Below are 24,397 nucleotides of genomic sequence, written 5' to 3'. Positions count from 1 at the left end.
ATTCCCCACTGGAGGTCTTGAATGAGCAGTCCTTGTTCTGACCATCAGGGGTTCCTTCTTCCTGGGCCCTCGTCACCTCATCCCATGTGGTTCATTTATTTTCTCCTTCTCTATTTCTCTTTGACCTTTTCTTCCCTTTTTTCATCCTCCCATCGAGTGAGGAGGCAATTTCCAGCTGGGATTGGGCAGAGTAAGAAAACCATTTTAAGTCAAAGGTGGCGAAGGAATAATTTGGGAATCTGGCAACTAGCTATGTAGCAACAGGCTCTACATCATCCCACACGATTAGTGTGCCGAGTTTTGTCTAAGCCTTTCTCTGTGTCCTGCACGCAGAGTGCCCTCTCTGGACCACCGCTACCTGGCTTTGTCCAGCGCCCCCTGCCCCCTTCTTGGCTCTGAGATTCCCTGATGCTGCTCTGGCTAATGAGATAAGTTCTGGCTACAATTCAGTTTAAGTTCTAAAACCTTTTACATTGCTACTAACATTACTCTTTTAAAACCAAACTGGGAGCATTATCTTCCCTGAACTTCATCTCTTGAATGAGTTTCTAATTCTCCAAGTTAAATTTCACGTGCCTCATCCTGAGATTTAATGCTCTGGATAGCAGATGCCTTTAACCCAGCTGTCTAGCCTCATTCCCCTCCGAATCCTACCAGGCACTGTCCCTGACCTCACTCCAGAGCCCTTTTGGGGAGAGGGTAAGCGCAGGGAACATGGAACACTCCCTATATCTTTATCCTTAAGAAATCTATACTGGGACTATTCTGTGTATACCTTCCCTGGAATTTTAAAGTCATAATAATCTTTTAATAGCCACTCAATTATCACCTTCTCTAGGAAATTTTCCCAGAGTCCCATAGTTAAAATAAATCTTCCCTTTAACTTTGCTCCTTAGAGCAATTTGCCTGTGGCACCATTTAGCCCATCACAGCTTGTGTGGTTTCCAGAACTATAGTTCCAGAGGGGTTTTAGATCATACTGCTGTCCCAAAATACCACAGGCTGGGTGGCTTAAACAACAAACACCCATTTCTCCAGTTCTGGAGGCTAGGAAGTCCAAGATCAAGGTGCCAGCAGATTGGATGTCCCATGAGAGCTTTCTTCTTGGTTTGCAGGTGGCTGTTTTTCCTTGTATCTTCACATGGTGTAGAAAGGGGTGGGTAATGAGCTAAGTTCTGGCTACAATTCAGTTTAAGATGAGCTTAAACTGAATTGTAGGGAGAGATCATCTCTCTTGTGTCTTGTTTTACCTATTCATTTAGAAATGAAATGTAATGGGGTGACATTGGTCAATAAGGATACACAGGTTTCAGGTGAACATCCTGTAGCATTTGAACTGTGGATTGTGTTGTGTGCCCATCACCCAAAATCAAATCATTTTTCATCACTGTTTATTTGTCCCTCTTTATTTCCCCCTTCTTCATCCCCACCTCCTGGTAACTACTTCACTTTTGTCTTTGTACATGAGTCTCATTTTTATTATCCCACCTATGTGCCAAGTCATATAGTTCTTCGCTTTTTTTGATTTACTTATTTCACTTAGCTTAATGTTCTCAAGGTCCATCCATGTTGTCGTGAATGGCAATATATCATCATTTCTTATGGCTGAGCAGTATTCCATTGTATATACGTACTACATCTTCTTTATCCAATCATCTATCAAGGGACACTTTGGTTGTTTCCATGTCTTGGCCACTGTGGATAATGCTGCAATGAATATGAGGGTGCATGTGTCTTTGTGTACCAGTGTTTTTGAGTAGATACCCAGGAGAGGGATTGCTGGGTCATATGGTAATTCTATTATTAATATTTTCAGGAACCAACATACTTTCTTCCTTAATGGCTGCACCAGTTTATATTTTCACCAGCAGTGAATGAGGGTTCCTTTTTCTCCACAGTCTCTCCAACACTTGCTATTACCTGTCTCATTGTTAACAGCCAATCTAACAGGTGTGAGGTGGTATCTCATTGTAGTTTTGATTTGCATTTCTCAAATAGCTAGTAAAGATGAGTATCTTTTCATGCACCTATTTGTTATTTGTATGTCTTCATGAAGGAATGTCTGTTCAGGTCCTCTACCCATTTCATTTTTTTAATTAAATTATTTGCTTTTTTGATTGTTTGCTTTCTTGTTGCTGAGCTTTGTGAGTTCTTTATGTATTTAGGATATTAACTCCTTATCAAAGCTGTTGTTTATCAGTATCAACTCCCCTCTGGTTGGCTGTCCTTTTGTTTTGTTGTCAGTTTCTTTTGCTGTACAGAAGCTTTTTATTTCAATATAGTCCCATTAATTTATTTTTACCTTTACTTCCCTTGCCTTTGGGGTCAAATTCATAAAATGTTCTTTACAGCCAAGGTTCATGAACTTAGTACCTATGTTTTCTTCTATGTGATTTATTGTGTCAGAACTTATATGTAGGTCTTTGTTACATTTTGAATTAATTTTTGTGCAGGGGGACAACTGTAGTTGAGTTTCATTCTTTTGCATGTGGCTTTTTATAAGGACACTAATACTCTTTGTGATGGTTCCACTCTCATGACCTAATTACCACACAAAGCCTCCATTTCCAAAGGCTACCACACTGGGGATTTAGTTTTCAACATCTGAACTTTGGGGGGGACACATACATTCAGTCCATAGCAAGCGTCACTCCTCTCAGCCTGGAAATGCGTTTCTTGAGGACAGTTTCTTGTTTCTACTCTCAATTGCCTCGCTCACAGCCTGGGACACGGGGTGCCCGTGTATCTGTGGCAAATGAATTTTAATAGTTTCCCCATAGATATCCATTTCCCCTTTTATTGCCAGCTTCTTTGAAAGAACTACTTATTATGGAAGATCTCAAAGTACACAGAAGTTGAGAGAATAGTTTGACCAACCATGTTATTTCTCATCCAGTTTTAAAAAATTATGTCCATCCTTTTAAAAGCAAGACTCTTCTTCAGACAAAGCCTTTGGTGGCTAGGGGCATAAAGAAACCATTCTGTAGTGCCCAGTTAATTCACATCAAATTTGAGCCGAGTTTCCCCCCCCCCCCCAGAATAACATCAATAGCACTTCCATGAAAGGGTGTCTTCCTAAGGCAGTTCTGAAGACAAAAACGCAATAGAAGAACACACATCCCAATAATGTGAAGATCTATGACTCCACTAAATAAAAATGTTCCCTTAATGTACTGTGAAAAAAAATAAAGATGTTTGGCTAGATTTATCAACCTGCTCCAGGAGCAGAATTAAGTTCCATGCTCCATTTTTTCTACTTATTTAAAAACACCTGAGTTTTTATATCGCTAGTCAGACAACCGCTTCATTATATAAAAATAATACATGTCTTCCCTGAAGATGTATGGTTTAAAAAGAAAAGAAAAAGCTCTTCTGCGTTCTCAGAGCTGTTGGATAACTTATAAATGACGATTCCTAAGGACACAGATGTGGGTACAATTAGATACATGTTGAAACTGATTATCCATTACTAAAGATTTTAATAGATCGGTAAGACCAGACCATGTTCCCACAAAATGAAATTTAAAGACAACTTCTGAAAATTTTAAGTTACTCGACTTGAAAATGAAATGGCAATGCAAGCTGGGGACAGAAGTCTTCCTTCTCAGTGGAATGGGCCACCTCAGGGCCTTCTCAAGTCAGTAATGACGTGTGCACGTGCCTGTTGGCATGTCATCACATCATATTCTCATTTTAGAATCGCGCCAAGTTCATGCCCTAGAGTTTCAACAAACAGAGCGTGAAGAAGGTTTTTCTCACGTCTCTGCACCCTGCCTAAGCTGCGGCTGCAGCTTCTAACCCAGGCAATTCACAGGTCACCAGACAACTGCAAACAGTCCAACCCAGAGTGCTGAAACAGTGAACTGGTGGCTACAGACCTCCTTGCGGGAGAAAAGGAACAAACGAGGGGGAGGTTCAGCGGAGGCTGGTGAGAAGCTACACTAGTGGGAGGGGGAAAAATCAGAACGAGGGGAGTTTTATCACTACTTTGAGCCAACCTATAAGTTCCGTTTATGATGGAGCCAGGAGATTCGGACTCTTCCCCCTGAAGGCTTCCACAAACCTGGACAGGCAGAGTATTCATTTGTTGGCTTTTTTTATTTCCTCTTCCCTCGCTCAGTATGAGCCCCAGAGAGAGCTGGAATATCGTATTTCTCTGGGAAAATCACTCCGAGCTCATCTGAGCAGCTCCACCTCAACCAGAAGCCTGCTTATGAATGTCGCGCAGTGTAGATTCCTCCTGAGCCTTCATCAGCAGCTAATTGATTTACTTAAGTCTAAGTAATGGATGATCAGTCTCTGCCGGCCCCCTCTTCGGTTTTCAATCTCACCGGATCAGAACTGACATAGCAATGTAATGAACTGCCTCCGTTCTCTTGTGTTCCAGCCATAGAAAACACCACAGCTCCCAATTAAATTCTAAGTGATTTATGGAGACCCACGAGCTTACTTGCCTTAATTCTCTCCTCTCTAGGCCAGATGATCCTATTAAGTTTCTTTCTTAAAACCCAGTGCTTCATACTCTGAAATGCCATGGGTTGTTCTGCAGCAAAAATGTTGGAACAGAGCAGGCTAGAGGGAGTCTAAAAAGTAGTACTAGCCACCTACCACTTAGGGGACAGGATGTTGTTCAAAAAAAAAAAAATGCACTAGGCACTTTAGTAAGGAGTTTATTCCTCTTCTAATTAAATCCTATAAATCTTTATAAACCCCCCCCATTGAAAGAGGGAGATAGATACTTTTCCTTTTTAATGTGCATGGGGAAACAGAGATCTGGACAGATCCTGTGACTTTTCTAAGGTCACAGAGCTAGTGGCCAAGCTGAGACAAGTGCCTGGCATGTACAATAGTTGACGGACAATCTCGTTCCTCACGATCACTCAGACAGTCACTGCTTCTGATAACTAATCTTCCTCCAAGTGGTAGCTGGGCTTTTGAACCACTCTAGAAGCCTGTAAAAGCACTATTAGAGTTTTCCAAAACCATTTTTAATATTTCAAACACAGAAATAACTCATGTATTTACTGATGAAAGGTGACACAGTTCAACAGAACATGTAAATTTTCTTGTTTGGGCTTGGATTTGTTAACACAGAGTAGTAATCCTGGTTATTCATGCCAATCGGAATAAAGATAAAAATTAGTCTTTATTTATTAAATAAAGTTTGACAAAGAGAAAAAGAAAAAGAAAAAACAGTCAACCAAACAACTAACAAACAAATAGAAGTTTAAAAGACGGGTTTGTTCGCTGAATAAAAGAATAACAATGATAAATAACAACACAATATTAGGTATTTTCATAGTGAGGAGAACAGTGCTTTGAGGAGAGAGGATAGATACATGTACAGTAGCCAAGGGTGGGTCCCAGAGACACATAGACCTAAATGGGATAGTTGGACCTGCACGCTGCCTGCCTTTGTATCTCCCCAGATGTTCTGGATAATAGACTAGACGAAATCTATGTTTACAAGCAGAGGAGCAGAAACATATGAAAACAACACCCTCACTGCCTGACCTGTGGTGGCAACAGTGGATAAAATGTCGACCTGGAATGCTGAGGTTGCTGGTGTGAAACCCTGGGCTTGCCTGGCCAAGGCACATATGGGAGTTGATTCTTCCTACTCCTCCCCCACTTTTCTCTCTCTCCACTCTAAAATGAATTAAAAAAAACAAAACAAAAACAAAACCAACAACAAAAATAATACCCTCCCTAACTTCACCATCCTCAGGTACCAAGTGCGGTTTGAGCCAGGCACTGCACTCGGTGCTGGATGCAGGAGAGAGAAAGTCAAGGACTGGCACTCAGGGAAACTCAGGGCTAGCAAAGAAGGCAGCCATCAATGACACGGTTTACTATGGAGTGACTCAGGCTCCAAGGGAAACAGGTACTCGGCAAGACGGAGATCTAAAAGAGGGAGTAGGACTTTCCTGACCTCCCTGAGCCCAGTGAAACCTTGGAGCTCCTGAGCTCCTTCCTGAGGAGTAGCTGACTGACTTGCAGTTGGCCAGGCAGGAGGGGAGGAAATGGGGAACCCAGTTAGCATCCTGCAGTGTCACAGTGGATATGGCTGTTCAGTGACTATAACCTGTTTTTGAATCATTTAATAATGAAACTTATTCTCCAATTGATTCCATGGAGGATATAGCTTGTGGTTTAATAAACTGAGCTTCTTGGAGTCAGGAACCTTGCCTTACTACTATTTTTGCATCCCCAGGAGGGTAACTTGCATGTAAGAGCTGCTCAACAAATTTTGTTTGTTTGTTTGTTTAACTTTTGGCTGGGCCCTTACGTCTAGAATGTGTGCTATAGTGAGTGGCATTAGAAATTTTTGAAATGTGCTCGACCAGGTGGTGGTGCAGTGGATAGAGCGTCAGTCTGGAATGCTGAGGACCCAACTTCGAAACCCTGAGGTCACTGTCTTGAGCGCAGGTTCATCTGGCTTGAGAGTGAGATCATAGACATGACCCCACAGTCTCTCGATTGAGCCCAAAGGTCTCTGGCCTGAAGCCCAACGTTGCTGGCTTGAGTCCAAGGTCACTGGCTTGAGCAAGAGGTCACTCGCTGTGCTGGAGACCCCCAGTCAAGGCATATATGAGAAAGCAATCAATGAACAACTAAGGCTCAAAAACAAAGAATTGATGCTTCTCATCTCTCCTCTGTGTCTCTCTCTGTCTCACTAAAAAATAAAATAAACTCCTGAAATGTATTGATAATTCAAGATTTAGAGGATATTGATGTCACAGAACTGATTACATTTGTGGGAAATGGGGGCGGTGGCAGTAGGCAGGGGTGATAAGTTGATGTGGTTGGTCACCAGTTGGCCCCAACAAACCAAGAATGTATGTAGGGCTGCAGCTTGGTTGGTTGCAAAGAGCAGGGCACAATGGTGAGTTATAGGGTGATGTCCTTTAAAAGTCTGAAGAACAACAACAAAAAGATTTGAATCTAGCTGGCATGGGTCTATGCAAAGAGCTCCAATAGAATAACAGGTGATGGTTCTTGTTTTGACTCAGCAGACATTCTTCACAAACTGACTGTGACTTAATGATATTTTACTGCCCATATCCCATATAAATGTGTCTCTTCAATCTCATGTTCCCAGAGCGGTTTCTCACTGAGCAATGCATTCAACAAAACCCAAACCACAGAAGCGCTTGATGGCTTCTCCCTTCCAATACGCATTCTCCTTGAAGCCATGCAAACCCAAGAAAGCAGAGACATATATGATATTAGCAAACTTCCATAGGTACTCTGTCACATAATCTCATGCATAAGTTTTCTAAATATGAACAGGTCTTTGGGGACATTAAGAAACATTGAAATAATTAGTAGCTTGGTGGCAACTTCCCTTTCCCTGGCGCGGGCTGGAGCATCGCTCTGGAAGGAAGCCAGGCAGCATCCTTATATCTGGCTTCATTAAGATGACTAATGTTTATGTGAAGATGCAAAGGTTAATTGCACCATCTCAGAAGGCCATGCGCATACATCTACAATCAGGAGAGTTTCAACCGACAAGACACCACTTTGACATCGGAGAAATGATGAAGTTCCATTTTCCAACCCTGTGCCTTCCCAGAATATTTTGGATCCTACTCTGTCGCCCACTTGAGGACCAATGCTTGAATAGTGGCAGGCTTAGTAGTTACGTTTTCCTAACCGCAGGAAGACCATCTCAACCTGGGATCCGTGCTCATGGTGTTCTTCTTTCCCACCATCCACCATTCCAAATCCCTGTGATTCTCCAAGTGTCACCTCCACCTGGAAGCCTTCTGTGACACATCTTTTGAATTCCTTTAGCTCTCAGAAACCAGCTTTGAATAAGAAGCGTCCTCTTTCTCATTCCGTCACGTCTGTAGAACTTGTGCCCTTGCCTCGATCACAAGTGCCCCATCACCAAAGGCACATCTTCATCTTCGGTGTCCGCCAGTGTCCCTGTCCCGGAGCAGAACAGGGCGAAGGCCTCAGCGGGGACCAGTGGTGTCCCTGCCCCATGCCCAGTGACATAAAAGCAGAAAGATTCAAAGGAGACCAGCATATTTTGAACCCTGACTTATATGCTGGGTCTCAGGTCAGGTTCTGACACCCGTTACTAATTTTGGTTTGTTCAGCAGCCCTGCAAGATGCTACTCACACATTAGAGCTGGGAAAACAGAGTCAGAAGAGTGTCAGTAAGTGAATGAATCAGCATCTAAAGACAGGTCAGCCTACACCAAAGCTCTGCTGGGCTTTTTGTTTTTTGTTTTTTTTTAATCCTGACCAGGGGCTATTTGAGCTCCTGGTTGTGGCTAATATACTGCAGAGAGAGTGAATTTAAGGAATAAAGTATTAAATAAGTCTGTGCTCACTGCTTGACACTTATTCCTGTACTACCGCTGCACGTGAGTGGTATTGATATGAGGCCCAGGAAGTGGAGCCGGAGCGATAAATTATACGGCTTATTATAGAAGGTACAGTCAATAATTATTACGGGGCCCATTTTGAGCGGGATGCTTGCTCTCACAGTCGCTATACTCATGGCCACCGCTTCCAATTAAATTCGATCAATGAAGAGAAGGAACCAGAGGAGAGGAGATGTGACCTACGAAGAACTTGGTTTTTGTGTGTTCAGTCACCGGCTCCTGGGCTTTTAATTAGCTTTTCGTTGCAGGACAGTCTAAAGAAATATTTTCTGATGACTCCTGAGGGGTCTGTCCATCACTGCTTTTTTAAACATGGATTCGAATATGCAAACTTTCACTCAAACGGGAATTGGGAGAGGTCAGCCTTCACCTGTGACGCTGAGCGCAGGCGCGGTCTCAGGCCTCCTGCCCTTGTCCGTGCCATGCCTCTGCCATCGTGCCTCCCTCTCACCCCATTTGCCGAGTGCACACATCCTTTCTTCAAAATGTTGCTCAAGCATCGCCTTCCTCTGGAAGACTTTTCTGAACTTTCTGTGACCCTGCCAAGCCCAGATGGCTCCTTCTCTCGCTGAGATTCCAACTTCAGGATGCTTCCCGAATCTATCCTCTGCCCTGCAGCGGTTACGGAACCCCGGATCTTCATGAAAGACATCTAATTATTGGAGGAGGTAATACCAGATGGCGGTCAAGACTGTCCGACTTCTAATCCAGACCGTTTCCTTGTTGATAGAATGAGATAATATGCACCCTTTGGGTTGCTAGGAGAATTAAATGAGACAGATGGTCCTGGTAAAGTGCTTAGTAGGTGCCCACAAATAGTGCAGTCTATTTATTGCTGGCCATTCAGTCCCCCAGGTCCCTTTGACCTCCTACTCTGTGCAGACAGCTGAGCTCAGGCTGCTGCGACTGGCAGCCCCGAGTCTATACCCCAAGGAGACTGGTCTCTGTTGACTTGCATTTCCCCAGCTCTGTGCTGGGCAAACACCATTTGTTGTGCATGGTGTGCTCTCCACAGACTCTCTGTGGCATTCTGACCCTCACTGTCAAGGTTGATGTTCTTCAAAGACTCTCAGCCCCAGGGGTCCCAGGTACCTAATTTCCTCACCAATGATCTGGAATCTCTAATTGTCAATTGTATCCTTTCTCACCTGTTTGTTTGTTAGGTGCCCATAGTTAACCTGAGACTCATGGTGAGAAGCTTGAAGGCCAAGACTATGCCACATACTCCTCAGAGCTTGGGTAAGGGTTGTCCCATACAGTCTTGGGGACTTGGTCATCATAGCTTCCAGGTCAACCCTTCCACTGTGCTAGGCACATCTGTGAACAGGATAGCCAAGACCCCTCAAACTCCCAGAGGTTTTATCCTGACATAAGTCAAACAAGCAAGTCAACACATCAATGAAGGCGATAGATTGAGCGAGGGATAAATGCTTCAGAGAAAACAGAACAGGACAGTGTCTGAGAGCATGACCGGAGGTGGCAGCCTACATTCAGCCTTTTGTTTCCATTACTCAGCAGTCAAGTACAACATTTCCTAAGGAGTGCTCTGTTGAATGGCCGCTGGGCCAGATGCTCAACTAAGGAAAAACGAGGGACCCTTTGTCAAACACAGCTGGAAAATACATCCTACTTGTTTGTCCCCTGTTGGAGGTGCACAATTAATATTAGTGCTTTAAAGGCATTAATACTGCAGTGAAGACATTTTTATTTTGCTTAAGCTGGCATTTCCCAATTTTTTGAGAGAACTTTTTGTCTACCTTTTAATCTTTAGCACCCATCAGCATTCCACAAGAGCCATGTCTGCGGGAGAAACTTTGGGATGCTCCCATTGTATTGCATGACGGTTATTCAGCAACATTCTTCTCTGCATACCCCACAGAGAAATTGGTCCACGTGTCATTGCCACACCATGAAAGTTAGGCAAAGCAGAAAGAACTGCACTGAGTGAGCCAACACTGAACTTATTTTCTTAATTCAACTCATTCCACCTCCCCAGTTATTAAATAGCTGCTATGTTCTGGTAAACCTGCTACGTGCAAATCCCAGTTGCTCCCATCACGGAGCCCTCCTCACATCATGCCGGATGGTTGCGATCGCTTCCTCCCCCATGCGCCAGCCTTCCCTCAATTGTATTCTCTGCAGAGCAGCCTGAGCAAGTCTTCCCAAGACTGGGCAGATCATAGCATGACCTTGTTCAGTTTCTCCCATGGTTTTTCATAGCAAAAGCCAAAATCATTTATAGTGGTCTGTAACTGAGCTGACCTGAACTGGAGCTACTAGCCACGTGTGGCCGTTTAAATTATTTAAAATTAAATTGAATTAAAAATCGATAGTGCAATATTCCTCCATTGTACTTTGTCCCACAGGCATGTGTGTAGCCAGGGGCTGCCATAACGGGCAACACTGCTGTAGAACATTTCCACCCTCACAGAAAATTCCGTTTGTCATTTCTTCTCTCTTCTGCTACTGCTCTTGCCCTTAGCCCTCTGCTCCAACCACAGTGCCCCCCGGCCCTTTCTTACATACTCAAGTCCTACCTACCCGTCTCTTCCTTCCTCAGTCTAGCACTGTCTTCCCCACATTGACACCTGGCTCATTCCATTGCCCTTAGCAATTCTTCTCTCAAATGTCACCTCTGTGATGTCCTCATGGCAACCCTAGTTAAGGTTAAAATACCCGTTTCTTATGTTACCATGTTCTATTTCCTACCTTACTTCATTTTTTCATGTGATCACCATCTGACATACATACCCTTTACATGTTTATGTGTTTACTGTTTGTATATCCTACAAGGGTAGATATTTCTGTCTGTTTTGTATATTACTTTATATGGTACTTAGAAAAGTGTCTGGGACATAGTAGGTGCTCAGTAAACATTTTTGGATAAATGAATGCGCTTTGTGGAGAAAGACATAACAACTGCACAATGACAACAACACAAACAGATATAAATTTATTATAATGTCAGGTAGTGATAATTACCATGGAAAATGGAAAAAGGAAGCCACATTACATAGAAAGTGTCTCATCTCCATTTTTAATGGTGACCTAAGGCTCAGGAAAGTTAAATGAATTGCCTTTGATTATATTCACAATGGGCCGGCCAGGATTTGAACCTACAACTGGTTCTCTGAAGAAAATATATGCTCAGGTTTGCAGTGTTTGCCTATTTCCATGATGTCAATAAGTCCACCATGGCTGATTACAAGCTACCAGTATACTGCCACTGATCGCAAAGTTGGGAAGAGATGTGTACAGTCTGTTCTCTTGAGCTCTGTGAGCTCCAGTATATCACTACATCTGACCTTGAAGTCCAAGCCCATCCCACTGTACCACGTGGCCACCCCTGGAGAGAAGCAAGCAGACCCCTCTATCACAGTCCCTATTTTCTAGAGACCAGGTGACCACTACACTCTGGAATCCCTGGTTCTTGTGATACCTTCACCCCCCAAACCAGTCGGGTTCCCATTGGATGTGTTTGAATGATGGCATTTGTCTCCTTAGAGGATCATACTTACTTGGCTTGACAGAAAAAGTCACTCTCAGAGGACTTTTCTGTCTCAGTTAGCCTTTGAAATGGCTGCCTAGATGGTACAGGTAATCCTACCGGACCTTTGGGGCCGGGGAAGATGACTTTTTAATTGATAATTCCATGTTTCTATAATAAGTGGCCTCCTTAATAATAGCCTGCCTCATCATATGCGATGATTGCTAATTTAGGTTTTCAGGCTTCCTGGATGTAATGAGCTCTAATAAGCCCAAGACTTGTCACAGACTCAGGAAAGCCCATTTCCCCCCTTGAAGCAATGATTTCCCTCGATCCCTGGATACCATCGGGCATACTCTTAAAAATATTAGTAAGTGTGACTGGGATGTTCACCCTTTTCCAAATAAAACATAAAGTCCAGGTTTCATTAAGCCAAGCTATTAAATTAAGAAAGTGTTTTTAATTATCTGAGTATTTCAGGGAGCTCATAAAACATTTAAGGACCTCACAGGGGTGGTGCTGAAGGCCTTTCAGAGTGAATTAGAGCTTTGACTTCTGGAGCGGGATGGGAAGGGCTCGGGCTCCACGGCTGCAGATTCCATTTGGGCTGGAGGAGAGGCCTGCCAGGGAGGGCGTGGGTGCAGGGCTCCCCGTCTGCTGCTGCTGCTGCTGGTGGCGGCAGCGGCTGTGGTGGTAGAGATGGTGATGAGGGGTATGTGTATGTGTGTGTATGTGTGGTGGGAATGCGGGTGGAGATGTGGTAAAGGCATTAGTGGTGGTGGAGGTGTTAGTGGTGGTGGTGGAGGTGGGGGTGTTGGGGTGTTGGTGGTGGTGGGGGTGGTGATGAGGGTGGTGGAGATGGAGGTCAGGTGGTGGGGGTGATGGCGATATTGGTGGTGGGGGTGGCAGAGGTGGTATGTGTGTGGGGTGTTTGGATATGGGTGCATCTGTGTCTAAGCTCTAGGGAAAACCAGATCAATTTTTCATAGCAAAAAAAAAAAAAAATTGTCTAACAAAATACAACAAAGATTCCTACTGCTTCCCTTGTGCCTGGCCTGGCTCTCTGAGGCTTAAAATGAAGCTACGGCTTCCTGAGAATTGTGTTACATGCTAAGTACTGTTTTTTTTAAATATTTTATTTATTGATTTTTAGAGAGAGAGGAGTGAGAGAGAGAGAGAGAGAGAGAGAGAGAGAGAGAGAGAGAGAGGAGGGGGAGGAGCAGGAAGCATCAACTCCCATATGTGCCTTGACCAGGCAAGCCCAGGGTTTCAAACCGGCAACCTCAGTGTTTCAGGTCGACGCCCTATCCCACTGCGCCACCACAGGTCAGGCCTAAGTACTGTTTTTTATATTATTTCATACCATCTGATGGGAGTCATGTGAGTTACCTGATATCACCCCCATTTGAGAGGGCAGGAAACTGAGAATTAAAATGACTCATGACAGGCACCTAGTGAAGTCAGACCTTAGGCAGACACTCAGCTCTGTCTGACCCAAGGCCTTCGTACCTTACACTGATGAGCGAGAGCTGTACGTCACACTCTAATGCCACAAAACAATAATTATTGTCATCATTGTCCTGGAATAACAAATGCATTTATTCAGTGTGCCAGGCACAATGCTATGCATTCTACCTTGTTTATATAATTTAATCCTCCAAGCAACCTATGGAGGCAAGGGAAACACAGGTGGCGAGGATTTTGTCCAGGGACTGGTTTAAGAAACAGTCAAGCGGGAGGGCAGGGAGGAGACTTGGGTATAATCTTAGGCACAGTGATTCCAAGTCGTTTTGATGCATCTTAGCAGAGATGGCAAGTAGGTGGTCAGAATTCTGGAACTGGAAGAAATTGTTACCATAGTTGGGAGACAGGTATGTAGACAGAAATTGAGAGTGTGCACAGGGATGAAATTCTCTGGAACAAAAAACAGAAATTACGCCTTCCTCCCCAAGATGTGAGAGCCCGGTCATTCCTATGCAAGTAGCACCTGCCTAATAGGTACATCTTGGATGCCTGTCTAATCAGTTACAGGGGAGTGGTCAACAACAGCCATTATGCAGGTGACCTGCTCTCTTTTCCCTTCTGTTCTTCCCACTTAACCTCCTCCAAGCTGTGCAGCCCCTCCCCTACTCCTTGAAGCTTTCCCAAGACCACCCACTTAGTCTCTCACCTTGATGGTGTCATTCCTACAGCTTAGCAGAGAGCCCGTGATACTCCCCTCTTTCTGAGGACCGCCCAGCCCTGCGAGCCGCAGCGGTCTCCGGGAATAATTGATATTACAGAAAACACAGGGCCGAGTGCCAGCTTCACATTCTCCAAACATTTAATGATTCAACCTTTTCAGTTTCATCAAAGCCAAGCTTGGAAACTCCCTGATGGCCCCCTGCTAACAAATAGCAGGGGGCCTTCTTCAGCATCTCTGTTCCTCAGGTGTCTGGGTGGTGGAGGGGACCTTGGCTGGATGACAACAGCCAGGTGGCCCCTTCTGTGCCTTTGCACCCACACCAGGGCCTCAGGTTTGGCAAGGGGGGGGTGAACCCTCCCTCTTTCAAGGGATTAGTCCTCTATGGCTCAAACACCCTGAGGTTGGCACGACCTTTTAAACTGTGTTGTTTAAGCTATCAAGACAGGACACAGCTGTTTGTGACAGGGAGGAGGAAGCACAGGACAGAACTGATGGCGGCGTGGTAGAAGCAAGAGGGGTGTGCCAAGGGCGCCGGGGAATGTGGATGAATTAGGGAGGGGAAAGGGAGCAGGAAAATGGGCAGAATGGGAAACTAAGAGAAGAAATATTAAAAGACAGGCAAATAACACACCAGAGGGGCCCCGGGAACAGGCAGAGACAAAGGCAGAGATGCAGAGAAAGAGGAAGAGAGAAACAAAGTCGGAAATCAAAGCCACACACATACACACAGGGAGGCACTACAGTTGAGAGGGTGCAGCCAGCTGCTCAGACTTCAGGCCACTGAGACAGGTTCAAAGGCATTGCAAGAGCCACTTGGCTTTCCCGCTCGGGGTTTGTTTGATCCTTGACCAAAGCGAGTCCTGTTGAAAGCTGAGCCCCACATGATATGTTGTTGTTATTGTTTGTAGTAACAGTAGTAGCCTTGACAGCAGTAATAGTAGTCGTTGTGGTGGAATTAGAAATTGTTTTTACATAGAACTTTACAGATTTCTTGAAGCAACTGTGCAAGGTAGACATTATTGTCTCTGCTGAGAATTTAGTAGCTGAAAAAACTCATGCTTTGAGAAGTCGAATCACTTTGAGCATGTCACCCAGCTGGGCAGGAACAGAGCTGCTGGGTTTCTGGCCTGGCTACTAGGTGTACGTCCTTTCTACTTGACTTTCCCACTCATGTCATGAGATGAATGTCTTTCTTTGAAGGCGCAACATACATAAGAAGAAAGTAAAATTTCAGTGGTACCATGACTTAAGAAAAAACAAATATTCACTTTGCAAACATTTCCACCTGCCTCCTGCATGTAGGAAATGACTGAGTGAGACAGCGGGGGGGGGGGGGCAGTGAAGTGAGGTGGGAGGCGGGTGGGGGGAGAGAAGAAAGAAGGCAAATGGCTGTGGTTCCTGTCCAGAGTGGTCAGGTGTACTGGAGACAATTGGGTCAGGAGGGTGTACTCGATTGTGGTAAGACAAATAGGTTTCCTCTTAAGGGGAAACCAGAGCTGGGCTTTGGGAGCTGAAGTAGGTCCACAGTTTCCCTCTCGGGCTTCTGGTGTCACATCCGCTGTGGTTTCCCCCGTGATCGAATCCCATCTATCCTGTGAATCCTGTGTGATTTCCCAGTCTACTCCTTCAGTAGTCAGGTTATATAATTCACCCAGAACTCGTATTTGGGAAACTATACGTCTCCCATTCTGTGTCATTTAGAAAGAGCTGACCTTGCTGGTTGGCCTCATGACCAGGCTGGCCAATCAGAGCACAGCATGTATCAAGTCAGGCCAATCAGAGGCCTCCCTTGACTTTGTCAGCCAGAGCTGTTATGAAAAGCTCTCTATCTCAGGGTGTCCGAGGCACATGGGTTAGATGAGGCATTGCTGTTAGGGATCCAACATGTCTCGACATCCTTCGGTGCCTTCTCAGCCAGGTTAACTATTGTACACATTATTTTTGGCTTGTGTTGTCTTGAGTTTGTTTTCCATCTTTTATAACTAGAAGAGTCCTGATAAATGCATCTTTAATTCATTCCCTCTTTTAATTGTTTAAAGTAGCTCAACTTGTACATTCTTCATATTCACACAAGTTTTATTTGCACAGTTATTTTCCATTGACAATAAGAAACAGGACTGACCCTGGTGCTGGTCCTGCTATTAGTTGCCTCTGGAGATAATTTCTTGACTCAAAGCAGCTTCTAAGTGACTTTCCAGGTATCACCAAAATATAAGTACTCTTGATGTCAAGGTCTGTTTCTATCGTTTTTTTTTTTTTTTTTTCTTTTCCTGAACCATACCACTGCCCACTCAGCATGAGCAGAGAATTCCTGTGCAAAGAATGTTTATGTATAAAAGAAATGAGATACATTTGGAATGGAAGGTGCTTCTACTTGATGGCTTGTAGCAGTTAGTTATTGCTGCATAACAAAAAAGATTCAAACTGACAAGTATTATTTAGCTCTGAATTTGCAGATGGTTAGGTGGTTCTACTGGATTGAGTGGGGCCTGGTAGAACTCGCCCGTTTTTCAGGTTTGCATTGGTTAAGCAGCTTTGCTGACCTTGACTCTGTTCTCTTGTGTGGTCAGAGCTCTGCCTTGTGTATTTTCATATCTTCTAGCAGACAAGTCTAGGCTTGTTCTCGTGTGGAAAATACAGGAGTGAGAGAGAGGAAATGGAAATGACTCTTTAGGCTCTGCTTCTATTGGGTTGGTTTCTGTCCCATTCTGTCACATCTAAGTGATGTGGTCAAGTCTGGAGTCCATGTGGGAAGGCATCACTAACAGGCATAACTATGTAAGTATATTCTGTTGTTTCACATGAACATTCATCGAATTCAGAGGAGAACAGACTCTAGTCATTGGGTTGGCAAATGCTGATTGCTGACATGAGACCCCTGAGAATTCAAAACTTTACATGGGTGTGGACAGGTGGGGAGTGGACGTTTCAGCCATACTTGTAGAGGAAATTAGAACTACACATACTGTTACTCTTCTGTTGAAAATATATACACAGAAAATGATTCTTTTAGTCTTTTACAACTGCATCTAGTCCTTTTTATTCAGTGCTGGGACCCTTTTCTTGTCTTTTCAGGAGAGAGGGTCCTCAAATAGCTCCAGGTTTAGCATGAGAGGCAGCCACAGAAACAGAACTTCTCAAGGTTCAAACACAAGGGCCGAGGCAGGGAGATGCTCAGTGCGCCACGAACTTCCAGAGGTGGGGGGCACTCAGCTCAAGCCGGCAAACCATTTAGAGAAATCTATTTTAAATTGATTGTTTTATTTGCTGGATTTCATATTGACGTGTTTTGCTTTGTTCTCAATGTGTTCTGGGATGGTGGCCTATTCATTTATTATTAAGAGAACGGTAATTATTTCCAGGAGCTCCTGAGAATACATTTTGCTTCCCCTTCGCCTGATCTCTGCTGATTCTGGTGTAACCTTCATATCTCTGAGGACGTCTGTGGCAGGAAGTGACAGCCCCTGTGTGCCTGGTGGAGCACACTGGAGCCCCCAGCCTGGGAGGAAGGCTTACAGACCATTGCTTCTCAGACTTTAATGAGCTCACGGGTTCCCTGGGGTCTTGCCACAGTGCAGGTTCTGACTCACGAGACCTGGGGTGAGGCTTGAGATTGTGTTTTTCTAATCAGCTCCCGTGTCATGCCGATGCTGCTGCTCTGTAGACCCCATTTTGAGGAGAAAAATCATAGAAGATCAGCTGCCCCTTCTCTGGTGAATATTGTCGCAGGACTGAACAGAGGCCTACCTATATCTCGTCTATCTTGCTGAATTATAAACTCCAGGGGATTTTTCTTTTCTTCCCTTTTTATTTAATTTAATTAATTAATTTATTTGCCTGCAATTATATCCCCAGTGCCAGGCAGATAGGAAAATCTCAATAAATATTAATCAAAACAATGCCTCCTAATTCCCCATTCCTTTACCATGGATATGTATGTACCTGGAAGTTTTCCTATGTTCTTCCTGTTTGTTGCTATGCATGGAGCCTGGATCTGCATCTATCTCATGGACTGCACCTTGACCCTTCACCTAATTCAAGACAGCCTGGACGCCCAGGTCTGGACTGCATGACCTGCAGCCTCTCCTAGATTTGAATAAACCTCATCCGAATACTTAAGTGCTTGTCTGGTTTGAGGCATTCTTTTTTTTTTGGTATTTTTCTGAAGTTGGAAACAGGGAGGCAGTCAGACAGACTCCTGCATGCACCTGACTGAGATCCACCTGGCATGCCCACCAGGGGGTGATGCTCTGCCCATCCGGGGTGTTGCTCTGTTGCAACCAGAGCCATTCTAGCGCCTGAGGCAGAGGCCATAGAGCCATCCTCAACGCCTGGGCCAACTTTGCTCCAATGGAGCCTTGGCTGTGGGAGGGGAAGAGAGAGACAGAGGAAGGAGAGGGGGAGGGGTGGAGAAGCAGATGGGCACTTCTCCTGTGTGCCCTGGCCGGGAATCGAACCTGGAACTTCCGCACGCCAGACCGACGCTCTACCACTGAGCCAACCGACCAGGGCCATGAGGCATTCTTTTCATTGACTTCTATCCTGTTCCCCATGTCATTCCCATGGACCAGATCAGCAGACATGGGTTCTAGTTAAATATTTCACTAGAGTTTCTTGTACATTCTCTTGAACTCAGTGATTGACATTGTTGACTTCTTCCTATCACTGATATTCTGGCTTGGTTAATTTTCCCCAAATCTTTTAGCACATTTCTGCTTTCTTACTTAGAAATCCCAGCAAAGCTGCATGGTTGGTGCTGGACCTAGGCCAGTGATGACATGAAGGATTGACATTGAAATATAAGATCATCATCAGCCTCTCAGTTTGAGTTCCCACCCAGAAACTTGGCACCTTCTCCTTAGAATGTATTTTTAAAGAGCCAAAAACTATTAGCCATTATGCAAATGGTCTCATCCTCAGTTTTCTCACCAGAAAAGTGGGAATAGCTGCACCATCCTTGTGTGGTTTTAATTAAGATGAAGTTGTGATAAATATAAATAGATATAAAATGCTTAGCTTGAGATATGACACATGGAAAGTCCTCCATGAAGGGTAGTTCCTTTTATTTGGACAGCTAAAGAGTGAATCCCAAAGTCCAGGATCCTCCAGGAAAGGGCTCCAGTGAATCCCAGATCATATCTCTAACAGCTCATCATAGAAGAGAGAAGGTTGAGATCAGGAGGGGACAAAGTATGAATAATAAAAACACAAAGCTGATACCCCACCAGAAGACCGCCAGGATCCATGGACAGTAAGTGGACCATGTATCTAGCCAACAGAGTAGCTCAGTTGTCTGTACTCCTGGGACTCCCCTAGACTCCTGTAATGCCTTTTAAGTCTCCTTGCTATAGGCATGCTTGTACCTGTCTGTGCACACCACCCCAATCTTGTCCAGAATTGGTTCCATTGTGATACTTATATCTTCTCAGCAGTCTGGATCACTTTGACTTTTATTCCTGTCTTCTAAGCTCATTTTCATCATCATAGAATATGGTAATTTAATTTATTCAGTTACTCAACAAATATTTAGTGACTGTCTTCTCTATGTAAGACACTATCCTAGGATAGGACACATCCAAGGATATAGTACTGAATAAGTCAGAGGAAGGTTCTGTCCTTAATAGAGTTTAAATACATTGTGCAAAATGGATGTATATATATATTTTTTTACTTAATCAGGACTCAAGATGGTGCCTAGAATGAGTCCTAGCCCAGTAGAGGTCCCAGTAGGAGTGTGTACACAGTAGATACACTTACGTGCTCCCTAGTTGAATGAATATATATACACAATTGTGAAGGATGAAAAGAGAAGATAGAACAGAAGAGAGATAGAGTGGGTGGAGTCACCAAGAGCCATTACAGTTCTTCTTGGAAACCAGTCACTCCATTATGGAACATACATCAAGAACAAACATTCCATGGTCAACAACAGAATGAGACTGGCTTTGAGCTTTTACCATGTGCTAGCGATAATCATTAGAAAGATGAATATTGCAATAAACAAGATAGACTAGTTCCTGCCTGTCTAGCTAGACATTCTTTCTTGGTTCCCGACTGAGCTCTGAGCCTTTTACCCTTTTATCTCAGATGCTGGAAGGTCCATCCTGGTCCCAGGCTTCACTTAACATATTTCAGGGTATGATGCGTTGGCTTTTCGAAGTGTTTAAATCTTGAAATCTATTTTTAATTAAGCTGATAAATGGACAACCAACATTATTTCAATTTAACTTCAACTGACAGAATGTTGCCCAGTCCATTTTAGACTATATTTAACTACATTAAGCCAGGGTTTCTCAGCCTTGGCACTATTGACATTTTGGGGCCAGAGGTTTCTTTGTTGTAGGAGGCCGTCCTGTAGGCTGTACATTGTTGGATGTTGAGCAGCATCCTTGCCTTCTACCTACCAGATGCCAATCACAACGACCAGCACATGTCTCTAGGTATTGCCAAATGTCCCCTAGGAGAAAAATTGCCCCACAGTTAAAAAAAAACACCACGTTACACGTACCCAACAAGACTTCTTGAGCTGTACTGATCTGGCATGGAGTATACAAGCTGTGTGATGCTGGGCAGGCCTAGCCTGAGAGTCAGCTTCCTCATCTCAACAAAGTACATGCTGAAGCCTGGCATTGTGGCAAGGTTTAAAAGATGGCATGTGCCTGGCCAGGCAGTGGCACAGTGGATAGAGCATTGGACTGGGATGCAGAGGACCCAGGTTCGAGACCCCAAGGTCACCAGCTTGAGTGCGGGCTCATCTGGTTTGAGCAAGGCTCACCAGCTTAGACCCAAGGTTGCTGGCTTGAGCAAGGGGTTACTCCATCTGCTGAAGGCCCACGGTCAAGGCACATATGAGAAAGCAATTAATGAACAACTAAGGTGTCGCAACAAAAAACTAATGATTGATGCTTCTCATCTCTCTCCGTTCCTGTCTGTCTGTCCCTATCTATCCCTCTCTCTGTCTCGTTAAAAGAAAAAAAAATAAATTAAAAGATGGCATGTGTCAAGGACCTGGACAGTGCCAATGACTCAATGACTGTGATCGCGTCTTATTGTTTGGCTGATAGACTTAGAAAGAGCTATGCTCTATGTGGTTTAAGAGCTCCCTGGCAGAACAGGAGTGTGAGAGAGAGTGATACTTCAGAGCACAAGCTTTGGAGTGAGATAACTCGATTCACCTCCTGGATCCACCATCTACCTGCTGTGTGATAATTTTTGTCAAGTTGTGTAACCTCTCTGTCTCAGTTTCCTTATCTGACAAAGATAATAATGGTCCCCATCTCACAGAGTCATTATGTCGTGAGGAGGAAATGAGATCATGAATGTGAAAGGCCTAGTACCATGCCTATGCCCTGGCCCAGTCAAGTTTGCTTAATTACTATTAGTTGTTGTTGCTATTATTGTCAGTGTTATTTCACCCTTGGGTCCATTCCTAGGGGTAGCTTCAAAGCAGATAGTGGCCTCTTTCCAGGGGTTTCCTATGGAGCCAGAGCAGTTCAGTCAACAACTTCCCTAATGAGCTCAAGACTCCATCAGCAGGACCCTTTGTTTTCCTAGCAACTCTCTGTCAATATGGTTTCCTTTCCTGCATCAACATTATACCAATTGCATATTCACTAGCCTGCATGGGAGTCAAGACTCTCAATTGCTAAGAGGAGTAATTGATATTCATTGTTAAAACTGGGTAAATGCCTATTTCCTTTACACAATGGAAAGAACTGTTGTAGGCTATTAAGTAAATAACTATAAATAATGCACTGTGAAATGCTTTACATATGCCTTATCTCACGGAACTGCAACATTGAAGTAGCTGTTATGGCTGGGTAAATTATATGTGTTTTTAAACACTGTCCAAAATACATACTTACACGTACTTTAAATCCTATGCTAAACAGTCTCTATAGCAACCAACAAAACACAAAAGCCTTATTAAGCATTCTTTGTAGTATTTTTAGGAGTTTAATCATTAGGAGAAAACTCAGAGGCCGTGTAGACACCAGGGAACATGAAGAAAGAAAGTCTTTATAGGAACAAAAGAATGAGGCTGGCTTTGAACCTGGTGGGAGAGGATTTTTTTTTTAACTAATAATCACCAACGGCCTTCTCTCCACGAAGGCAGGGCTGTGTTTGGGGCATATCAGACACAATTTTGGAATTGCTATCTGATTTCTCAACAGAGAAGAGAGCTTCTTCAATTAATGTATTCTAGCAAAATATCACTTGCAATTATTTCTCTTTAGTCACACCAAGAAAATATTTCCTTGCCATTCAAAAATGAAGTAATATGTAATGTCTGATGTCTGTGTTGTGCCTGAGTCACATAACTCTTTGAAGGGAAATTCTAATGGTTTTATTGGGGTGGGGCCATATTACGTCATCTGAGTACTGTATTCATCCAATTGCTTTTGGCGTGCTACAATAACAGTGAACCTTAGATACATCGGTGAATTAACACTGTAAAAGTTTCTTGCTCATGCTTTGTTATTTAGTGGAGGAGTTTCAGTCCCACACTGTCATTTGGAGACCCTAGGGAACTCTTGTCATCTTGTGATATCACCACTTGAACACTTGATTTCTGGGGCAATAGAGAGCTGGGGGTAGCTTGGTGGCCCAGAACCAACACACCTCATTTCTACTCTGGTCAGAACTCAAATCAGGTAGCTGCAACAACAGCTAGAAAGATAGAGAGCACTGGAATATTTAGTGAGCATGAAATATCTTTGGCAAAAATGTTACTTAAATGTCAGAACTATTCCAGATACTTTATATTGCTTAATCTTATCTTTAAAACAACTTTGCAATGTAAAATTTTTCAATTCACTATTAGGGAGACAAGCTCAGCAATCTTAAATGACTTGTTTAAGGTTACTGAACCAAAAATTGGAAGGGTGAATTTAAATTTAGGTCAACCTATAGTTGAATATAGGATACTTTGTGACCCAGCAGTTCCACTCCTAAGTACTTTCCCCAAAATGCACACATATGTTCACTAAAAGAAATGCTCATAGAATGTTCAAAGAAGCAATCTTCATAATAGCCCCTAACTGAAAATAGCCCAAATCCACCAACAAAGAGATAGAGAAGTTGATTGTAATATATTAGCACAATGGAATACTTGATAGTACTGAGAATGAGTAAATGGTAGCTACATACAAACATGGATAAATATCACAAATAACTACATTGACTAAAAACGTCATGTACAAGAGTTCACTACTGTATGATTCCATACTGTATTATCCAAAGGCAAGCAAAATTAACCTCTGGAGTTCAAAAGTGTTGAGTTCAGTTCCGGGCACCTCCCCTGTTCTGTTAATTAATCTTTGGGACATTGAAACACAGGTTTGGGGAGATGATTGGATAGAAAGCATTGCTCTATTCATTTACCTCCCAGCCTGCAAAAAAAAAAAAAAAAAAAAAAAGAAAAAAAATAAATCAATGGTGATAGATGTCAGGATAACGATGACCTTGGAGGTCAGTAGTGATGAAGAGAGTACATGAAGGAGCTTCTGTTTTTCTGGTAATGTTCGCTTCTCTGGACACTAGTTATTTGGGTGTGTCCAGTTTGTAAAAATTCATCTAGCTGCACAATTACAGGTTTGTGTATTGCTGTTTATATTATACTTCAACAACAACAAAAAAGCCTACTTGCAAAAAATAACTTGTCAAAGTGGACATCATAGGCCTCGATCAAACTGACTTCAGAGCCCTGGCCTTTATCATGTAGTGTTCATTTCTTCCCCAACCACTTTGAAAGGAAATTCATCCCAGCCCTTAAAGAGTCCAGCTTGAGTCCCACTCCACTCACACAGCCTATCCATTAAGATGGTTCCTTAGAATCACGGTTTAGATAGAAACTTTCAGCCAATTTGAGAGAATTGTCAAAGTCAACTACAGTTCACTTCGCTAGTGGCTTTGGTAAGATAGTTTTCTTTCTTGAAATGAACTGTAAACCTGGATCTCCAGAGGACGGAAGGAAAGACAGTGGAATTGTTTTCTTCTCAGGCTAGAGGAATGGACAAGGTCAGGCATAGAGGAGAGAATGAAACCTATACTAAAACAAACCCCCAAACCAAGACAATACAATAATATAGATCAGGGAGGGCCTGGGAGGTTTCCAGCCATTTCATTTGCAGCCACCATAAAACTCAAAAATCATTTTACCTGCCCAGCAAAAACAAACCGACAGCTGAAAGATTAATCCTACTGTTGTTCTCTGTCCCCTCCCTATCCCCTTAACACACCCGACACCAAAACAACAATTTGGTGGAGCCCTGACTGCCCAGAGACAATGCTGTCTTAGGGGAGGCATTAGTGGTAAATCCCCAA

General features: G+C 43.6%; 1 non-coding gene across 1 annotated transcript; it reads left to right on the top strand.

Annotated features, from left to right (window-relative positions):
• The first annotated feature begins 23,337 nt into the window (after positions 1–23,337).
• On the top strand, positions 23,338–23,471 carry LOC136381641 (small nucleolar RNA SNORA36 family). The gene has a single exon (XR_010747126.1). It is a non-coding gene; the product is annotated as a small nucleolar RNA SNORA36 family (small nucleolar RNA).
• The last annotated feature ends 926 nt before the right edge of the window (positions 23,472–24,397 follow it).

This window comes from Saccopteryx leptura, chromosome 9, assembly GCF_036850995.1.
Source record: "Saccopteryx leptura isolate mSacLep1 chromosome 9, mSacLep1_pri_phased_curated, whole genome shotgun sequence".
NCBI classification, from domain to species: domain Eukaryota; kingdom Metazoa; phylum Chordata; class Mammalia; order Chiroptera; family Emballonuridae; genus Saccopteryx; species Saccopteryx leptura.
Note: the sequence above shows the minus strand (reverse complement) of the source record. Positions and strands in the feature narration are given on the sequence as shown.